Here is a 9,163-nt window from a genome sequence, read left to right on the forward strand (position 1 = left end):
CACTTGGCTGTTCCGCACTCCTCTGCCAGCCTCGGGAGTGTGAGGTCCTCGTCCGCAGGGCCTGTGTGCAGAGTTCCCCCAGCCTGGCTCGTGACAGGGATCCCGAGAGTCACCGCAGGGTGGGCAGGCCGTGGCACAGGGGACATGCGTATGGGGTCGCTGTCCCGGCGGGTGCTTCTGTCCACCGGGTCAGGGTCCCCTGAGGAGACGTGCTGAAGACGAGAGAGCAGACACCTGTGTGTTTCCAAGTTCCCTGGGTCTGTGTTGGCGTCCTCGTCCTGGCAGGTGGTGGGGCAAGCCCTTGCCTGCACTGCCGCCGTCCGTCCTGGCCTTCCAGGATCTCCACAAGCACAGTGCCTGTGTGGAGGGGACACGCACGGCAGTCCTGAGTCATGCGTGTGTGAGTGTGTGTGTGTGTGTGTGTGTGTGTGTGTGTGTGTGTGCGCGCGCATGCACCTGTGTGTGGTGTGTGTATGAGTGTGGTGTGTGTGAGAGAGTGTGTGGTGGGGGTAACAGTGCATGTGCACGTGAGCGAATGTGCGTGAGGCTCACAAGGTCTGCACTCCCCACGTGTCACGCGTGCCTCGTGCTTCACACACATGACCTCATTTCATCCTTACACAAACCCTTCAGGAACGCCTTATGACTCCCATTTCACAGATGAGGAAACCGAGCATCACGACTTCTGACTTGCCAGGATCCGCCTCCAAAGAGTCCCTAGTGCCTGGCCCTGTCTGCCCAATTCCCACACCAAGGCTCCTTCCCCCACACATGTCCCCGTAGCCAGCCCAGCCAGCTGTGTTGAAATATGAGTCTCAGTCAGCAGCTAGGGCTGCCTTCAGTGTTGGACACAGCCCACCAGAGCCGGCAGGGGAGCGGGTAGGACACCCTGGGTCTCAGGTAGGGGCCCCTGGGAGGTAGAAGCTGCAGGGAGAGCAGAGTGTCCTCTTCACCCGCCCCATCCCTCCTGCCCCGCTGCCCCAGGGCAGTGTCACCTACAGTCTGTTTTCTTCCACAGGCCTTCTGGCCTCCCTCTCTGCTCCTGTGGGGACTGGGTGAGAACAACACCCTGGTGGACAGGGTGTGCTGGCTCTGGTCGTGAGGGAAGGTGATGCTCGTTCACCATTCACGTGAAACCCTTCCTGGGCTTGCCCCGGGACTGAAGCTCCAGCCATAGTAGGTGGGGCGAGAGCCAGAAAACGGTTCCTCATTTCTTTCAAAACGACTCTATTTTTTACCCCCTTCCGGTGTGACCTGAGAAAACACAGACCATGAAAAATGCCCCTCGCTCCATGTGACACACTACACAAATGCACGGTGGCTCATGCCTGGGATTGGCAGTCTATTGGACACCACCACTCTTTCAGGCAGAAGCAGTTTTTCATTTGCCTTTGCATCCCCAAGGCCTGTTACAGGCAGAGGGGAGGGGATGGGGTGTCCTGGGTCTCGAGTTAGTGGCCCTCTTGCATACAGGAGGTACGTAAAAAACATGTGATGAGCAGAGGGAGCCCGGCAGTAAGTGCCGGCTGGCGGGAACTGTTCTGGCGTGGACACCAACCACTGAGCAGACTCCTGAGCAGAGAGGCGCATCACGAGCAGAGCCACCCTGGTTCACTCTGCTCTCAACCTGCGGGGAGGTTCCAAGGCTCCCACATGCATGCTTCCAAGCTCAGCCATTTACATGTAAGGAGAACGGCATTCCAGAGGGAGTAGATGAGAGTTGAGCGTGAGCTTGGAAAAACGGGGCGTCGTACTCGCCTCCCAAGAGTTTGCAACCAGGAATGAGAAAAAGCCGGGGATGACAGGTTGTTTGTTTGTTTGCTTTAGGGACAGGGTATCACTGTGTTGCCCAGGCTGGCCTCAAACTTCTGGGATCAAGCAATCCTCCCACCTCAGGCTCCTCACAGCCATGGGAGGTTTTGAACCGTCTTCCACATCCCGAGGCAGGAGATGGTGGTGCTAGGCACCCCCGAAACAGGAGGCTCGCAACCCTGTGTGAGCACAGCCCCTCTTGTCTCATTGGCACCAGGGCCTGGGGGACACTCCTCTCTCTCCCCACCTTAGACTGACACCCCGTCTCCTCCTCGTCTGCCTGGACTCCTTTGTCCTGGGGAAATGTCATCCCCGTCGGGGTCCCTGGGAGGACTTTGGCTCTTGCACGGTTTCAGAGATGCAGCAGTCGGCCCTGTGGGCAGGAGGCACCCATGGCAGGCAGAGGAGGGCTGTGGGAAGCAGTGGGAGTGGGCGGGAGGCAGACCCCACACACCGACGGCAGGCTGTCATCGGGACTCAACAGTGTCCGCAGCGTGGCCTCGGGCAGATGGCTGGACTCACAGAGCTTCCATTTCCACATCTGTGAGATGGGAGTTTGGAGCCTCTTTCAGAAGTCGCCTGAGGAATAAATCAGGATGTGCACAAGACGCACTCAGGAAGGCTGGGTCTGTGGGATGCCCAGGCTCTTGCCAGGCTACCTGGCCTGTGTGCTCCTGCAGACCACGGCATACAAGTCAGCCACGTGGGTCGCCTCTCACAGCCCATTTTCCCGCCTTCAGCTCCAACGGTGTTGCCTTGCCTGAGACCAGTGCTAGAGCTGAAAGGTGTGTTGGGAGCAGGAGTCACACGTCCAGGCCCTGGTAGCAGCCAGCACCGACTAGCGACCCAAGCTATGGCCAAGCCACCGAGCTCACCTATGAATCTTTGACCAGTTCTTCCTAACTCAGCTGAAATTCAATGTGGATAGATGCATCTTAACTGTAAATCTCCTGTCAATTGTAGTATCTTTTTTTTCAATTGGAGTCTCACTCTGTTGCCCAGGCTGGAGTGCAGTGGCACCATCACGGCCACCGCAGCCTCGACCTGCCGGGCTCTGGCGATCCCTCCGCCTCAGCCTTCCAAGTAGCCAGAACTATAGGCGCATGCCATCATGCCCAGCTGATTTTTTGATTTACTGTAGAGATGAGGTCTCACCAAGTTGTCCAGGCTAGTCTTAAACCGGTGGGCTAGGGCAATCCTCTCACCTCGGCTTCCCAAAGTGCTGGGATTATAAGCGTCAGCCGGCCAGTTGAAGTATCTTAAGACTGACATTAACCCAGCGTCTCTCTTTGTCTTAACCACAGTTGGGAATGTGTAAAATTGAAGATAAATTGTAGATTTCTTAAAGGACATGACTTTGACAGATAAGAGTTCAGGTAATAGGAGTAGACATTTCACATGTCCCGGGAACTGAAAACCTCAACAAGGGAAGAAGACTCTGAGTTTACTATCTGTAAGGCTGAGCTAATAGGAAAAGTTTACACTTCATAAAGATTCACCAAAACAATGAAGATGAGCAACTTTTGTCAACTGCAAAGAGATGCAAATAAAAATAGCCACACCATTTATTGACAGCGTGTAGTAAGAGTACAAGCAAGATTGGGAGAAATACAATATTTAAGATAAATTTTCAGGCCAGGCTCTGTGGCTCAGCCTGTAATCCTGTGCTTTGGGAGGCCAAGGTGAGTGAATTGCCTGAGCCTGCAGGTTCGAGACCCACCTGGAGCCCAGCAAACCAGTCTGGGTGACAGAGTGAAACTCCAAAAAAAAAAAGATAAATTTTCAAGCTGTAGAAGCATTCTGTCTTCTTACAATTGCTGTGCTAATTGCCACACCTTCTGTTATTACCAGCTCTTTAATGACCTCTATTTGGAATAACTTCCTTAAAAGTACAAAATTGTATCTTAGTTAACATAATCACCTTTTTAAATAAAAAGTGTTAGGTCAGAATCCCAGCAGGGCTTCCAAAACTCGGTCCAGGGTTACGCAAAAGATACAAAGAACTGCACAGAAGTTGGATTGGAAAATAAAGTTTATTTAGAAAACAGAATTAGAGAGAGAAAGAAAGAGAGAGGAGATTCACCTCCCCAAGGTAAGGGAGGAGGCCAAGGCTAGGAGAACATGGCGGCCATAGCTCAAAGAGCCCAATGGCCAGACCAGAACTTAGCAAAGCAATGGCCGCCGCTGTTTGAGGTTGAATCCCTTTTCAATCTTCCCTTTGATAAGGCCGGTCGTTAAGGTAATTGGGTGGTGGTCTGTTTTCACATCATTGCCTAGGGAACAGGCAAGCACAGGTACTGATGCAGGAGACAGATGGCAGACAGATGGGTGGGACAGTCACATGACTGCTGCCATGGTGATGGGATCAGACTGTGTCATGAAGGTCAAGAAGGGTTGATTAAGTTAACTTGGTTAACACACCAGGCAGGGGAGGGGCTGTAAAACAATGATCAGTCGCTACCTCTGAGAAACCAGTTCTGTCCTTGATTAGGGGGCAAGCTAGGTATGACAAAATTAGGCAGTGTCAAAATGGTTATGCACTAGCTTAAGATTTTTCCATTAAATAATTCCAGTTTGGCATCACACCCTTTCAAAAAGCATCCTATGCCGGAATGTGTCTTTTCCTACCATCCGTTCACTCGGAGGAGTCAGTACACGCGCATTTATAAACGGAGTAACCAGGGCGGGTGGCACAGTGTGCAAGCAGAAACGTGAAATGAAAATGTGAGCCACTTGTTCTAGAAATGATTAAAAGTTTCAAGGTGGCAACCACAGAACATCAAACCAACTTGGGTCCCCTCTGAGCTCAGGGCCCTGGGTGACAACCCCTGGCTCTGGGGAGCGGGTGGTGAGTCGTGTGAGGTCACAGGCTGAGGGTGGGAAGGTGAGACAGGGCCCTTGTGCCGCACCCTCCCTGGTAGAAGGGAGTTCACCCACATCTGACCCTCAGTTCAGCTTCGTGGGCGCCTGAAGGAGTGAGGAGCCAGTCAGCTGAGGCCACAGATGTGCCTCAGGGGCCGGCTCTGGGAGAGATCCCAAGCGAGGCCTGGGAGTGTTTATGCACAATTCTGTCTTCGCACAACTCACGCCGGTAGGGGGATGGGCAAGCTGTCAGAAGAGGAGGCTGCCACACAAAAGGCTCGTGTGACCCTGCAGAAGGAAGGCTGTCTTCTGAGACGGAGAGCCAGAGAAAGAAGACTTCCTGGGAGAGGGGGCCTCTGGGCGCCCCCAGACCTTGATTGAGTCTTGATCAAAGTCCTGTCCAGCCCCTTACCCCACTCCAGGAAACCCTCGGGAGCCACTGGCTACTCGGATCCTTCTGGTCCTGGGTTACCTCCTGGAGACCCTGCCAGGAGTCTGGAAGATGGAAAGGTGCCCAGCCAGGACAAAGGGTGACAACTTCTAGAGAGGAAAAGTTTGTCTTTTTAGCTTTTCTCAGTGCTTATAGGAGAAGTTAGTTTCTGAGATCCCATACATTACTCACCACCACTTTAAAAGATTGATTTTGTTTCTTAAAATATGTGTACAAAGATAAAAGACAGCACCTAACCCATTGCAAAGAGAGGTCATAAAATGCAAGCGCTGAGCCCCACTTCCTGCGAAAGGAAGGCCGTCTTGGCCACGATGACACAGGCACTAGCAGCACATGCCACCCTGGGCAGCAAGACCTGTGGGCGTGACGGGAGTCCTCCTTTCTTAGGTTGGCTGGGCTCTGTCAGTTCAGGAGAGCCATTTCTTACCTTCCTTGCCCCAACTTCTTCCACTCCCTCCTCTTCGTTCTAGTCGGATGTGTGTCTACTGAGCCACACAGGGTCTAAATCCCGCTTAAGAGAAACAGGAAAAGGAAAAAGAGACTTAGGCGTTAGTGTGGAAAAGTCCTTGAGAGTTTCAACTTGGGGTATAAAAACAAGGGGGCTGAGTAGAAAAACAAACAAAAAGTACAGAGAGATTTCTAAGAACTGAATGTTGAGAAATATTTGCAAGTGAATGATATAAACGCAAGAATAGCCCTGACTCACTGGCACCCCTGTGGATAAGGTAGTCCTATTATCAGGCATGAGAGAGGAGGATTTTAAAAGTCTTAAATATTTATGCTTTTTCACAGATTAAAATTTGGGATTAAATTTGGGAAGGCTAATTTGAGGGGGAAAATAGGCATCAAGAATGAGGAGTTATTATTCATTCAACTTCAAGAAATAGCACCACTTTTCAAAAGGAAACTCTAGTCTGTTTAAGTAACCCTTGATAGTCATACATGATCAAATAGCGGGTGCTCCAGGGCTCATGAGCCTCCACTCCTCGACTGTCCTTACCTGCAGCGTGGGTTCCCTCCCACCCGCCTCCTCAAACCCTGCAGGGTTTTGCTACAACTCTGCCTCCCATGGCACACCCATCCCCAGTGAGGGGGCCAGCACAGGAGGAGAGGGGAAGGGAGAGGGACCCCACACCAGGTGAGAAGCAAGGAATATACACCGCTCTGATTCATTTGAGGCCAATTTCACCGTCAACATGACCTTCCTAGATGCTATCACCAGAAATTGTTGTCCACATGTGTGTAAATATACAATCATCGATAACTATGCCTGAGAGAGACACCTGGAGGTTCGCAGGCCTTGGCATTAGAGAGAGACGGGGTCAAATCCAGCTTCGGCCACATTCCAGCTGAGTAACTGTCAACAGAAGCCGTGGTCTCCTTGCCAGAAAAATGGAGACAGTGTATTATTATTCACCTTTTGGATTGCTGTGAATATTATAGAGAATGACTGTAAAATGCCTAGCACAGTGCTTGGGGCAGGAGAGACTCTCAGCAAATGCAGATGTGTCACCACTGTCTGGGGCAGTAGGTCCTGATGGATTCATATTCTGGAACAACTAGAAGACAAAAGCTGGACCATCCACTGAGGCTTGGGAAGGGATCACATATGAAAGCACTGGAGCCACACTGAGCAGCAAATGTAATTTGAGCTGGGGAGAGAAGGATCAAACCGGTTCGAAGGACTCTCATCTCATTAACTCAAAATCCCACTTGAGTGGGGGAACTGAGGTCCTAGGAGAGAAGCCAGATGTCAAGGACAGGCGCAGTCAGTGGAGACCTTTTTTGGTCCCGCTGCCTCGCAGGGCGCCCCGAACAAAGCGTTTGTTGTCGCTGCTGCCTGGGCCCAAAGCAGGAGGAGCACGGAGAGCCAGAGCCGGCTGTGCAGGAAGAAGCCTGGGCTGCAGGGAGAGGCTTGGGGAGCTGGAAACACAACTGGATCCGTTCAGCCTGACAAAACCTTTCCCCTGATAAAATTCCCTCAAGCAGAACAAAAGGGAAATGCGGGGCATCTTTGCCAAAGCAACCAGGGAAAGGAGAGCGGGTACAAAGTTAATCATTATTTCCTTCCTGGCTGTCCAGCCCAGAGATACCCATGATGGGAACAAGACCGCTTGTCGTCACCTGCTCCGTCTCTGAGAACACACAGGAGCCTTTTCCTTGCAAACGAGCAGCAGAGAAAGGGCAGTGCCTGGGTTCCCGCCCTAGGGTGACACCAGAGCACACAATGCACCATTCTCTGCAGGCCAAGAGGCGTTGACTCTTACCCTGACTCCCTGACTTGTGCAAACAGCGGTGCCCCTGGAGAGCCCCTCTGCGGGGGAAGGAAATGCCGGGATAGGAGAATTCACTGCAAAGCATCACTGATTATTCCAGAGATAGCCCAGGAGGAAATGTCACTCTGGTCATGAAAGAAAGACCCCACTGTGGTGCCCTTCAACCATCACAGTGGCGGGATTTCTTGATTGCTGCTCTGTGCTGCCAATGTGAAATGATCCAAAGGGTACTTGGTGAGGCAACATAGCACCCCCTTCAGTGTAAGAAGCTCTACTTTGAGTTTGGGGATTTCACTGCCAAGCTGTTGGACCCTCATCAAGTCAGGGACCCTCAGGGAGCCTCGGTTTGCTCATCGGTGAGGTGGCCAGAATCACAGGATGGCAGTGGGCATGGAGCAGAGGTAAGGAGGGCCTCTCTGACCAGGCCTGGCTCCAGCTGCCAAGGAGGCTGGCGTCTTCCGGGTGTGTCCCCCAGCCTGGGCCCACCACCCTCTTCAAGCTCCTCTGACGTCCCCGAGGAACTGCGCTTTCTGTCTGGTCCTTCCTGCTCTGCCACTGAGCTCGACCAAATGGCTTCTGGCAGCGCTGATGAACCCCAGCAGCGGAGGCCTGCAGGCCCCCAGGACAGGACACTGCTGCTCCCAATCCTGCTCCGTCCCTGAGCTCTTCCTGGCAGCAGGCTCTAGCTCAGCCACGAGCCCACATCCTGTCCCCTCACCTGTCCTGAGACCCATACCTGGGCTGCGGCCTCTCTGTGCCTGTTTACTCCCCAGGCTGGCCCAGCGTGTCTGCAGGCTCAGCTCTCCTGGGATCTGCCGCCCTTGTCCTGCCCCAGCACCCACTCCACACTGTCGGCCCTGGCTGGGCCCTGGTGAAGGGACCACTGTAAGCAACAGGGGAGAAGCAGAGCTCAGCTGGGAGCTGTGGCCTCAGACACTTGTGCCCTACCAACCCACTTTCCGGACCCTGGACGGCTCTGGAGGGCCAAGTATGATCCCCTCCAGGAAATCCCCGGGCCTGGAGCAGAACCCGCACCTCTGAGAGGCTCCCGAGAGCCAAGTCAGAAAGTAGGCCCCGTGTTCCCAGCACAAGGGAGTCAGGTGACCTGTGAGACGCGCCTCGCGGGCATGTCGGCCTGAAGGAGACGGGCACCCTCCATCGCCTCCGCACTCCGCCCCTCCTCAGCCTCCCCCCAGCTGACGCCCAGGTCTCTGGGCCTTTCCCTCCACTGTGCCGGCGGAGATGACGGCTAACAGGGCTGCGGGGCCTGGGCCCGGGGCTAGGAGTGACCCCAGTATGGATGGTGTATCGGAAGCTTCCACTGAGACCCACCCGCGCCCTGCTGGAATGTGCTCAAGTGCTGCCAGGAGAACAGCCCACGCCTGAAAGGGAAGAGGCTGAGCCCACAGCTGAGCTCTCCCCGCCTCACTCCCGCCCCCTCCCTGCTCCTCCCCCAGGGACGGGATGCTGGGGAAATCGGTGGGTTTTTTGCGATGAATGATTTCCTGCCATCGCGCGATGATAGGCAAATAATTTCTCAGCACCTGGCCATTTCCCCGTTGCGTCAGCACATGTTCCCACACCCCTCCGTCTGGACAGAACAATTTCCCCTTCTCCATCGGAAAAAAGCTTTTCCAAATGTCCCCTCTGACCAGAATATGCTAGCCTCAAGCGATGGCCTCACGAGAACACCCCCAGAGGGAGAGGCTGGGGCCATCTGAAAGGGCAGCCCGCAGGCTCCCGGCGGGGGGGGGGGGGGGGG

Source organism: Carlito syrichta, unplaced genomic scaffold (genome assembly GCF_000164805.1).
Source record: "Carlito syrichta isolate Samal-C Ts95f unplaced genomic scaffold, Tarsius_syrichta-2.0.1 Scaffold314340, whole genome shotgun sequence".
NCBI lineage: Eukaryota > Metazoa > Chordata > Mammalia > Primates > Tarsiidae > Carlito > Carlito syrichta.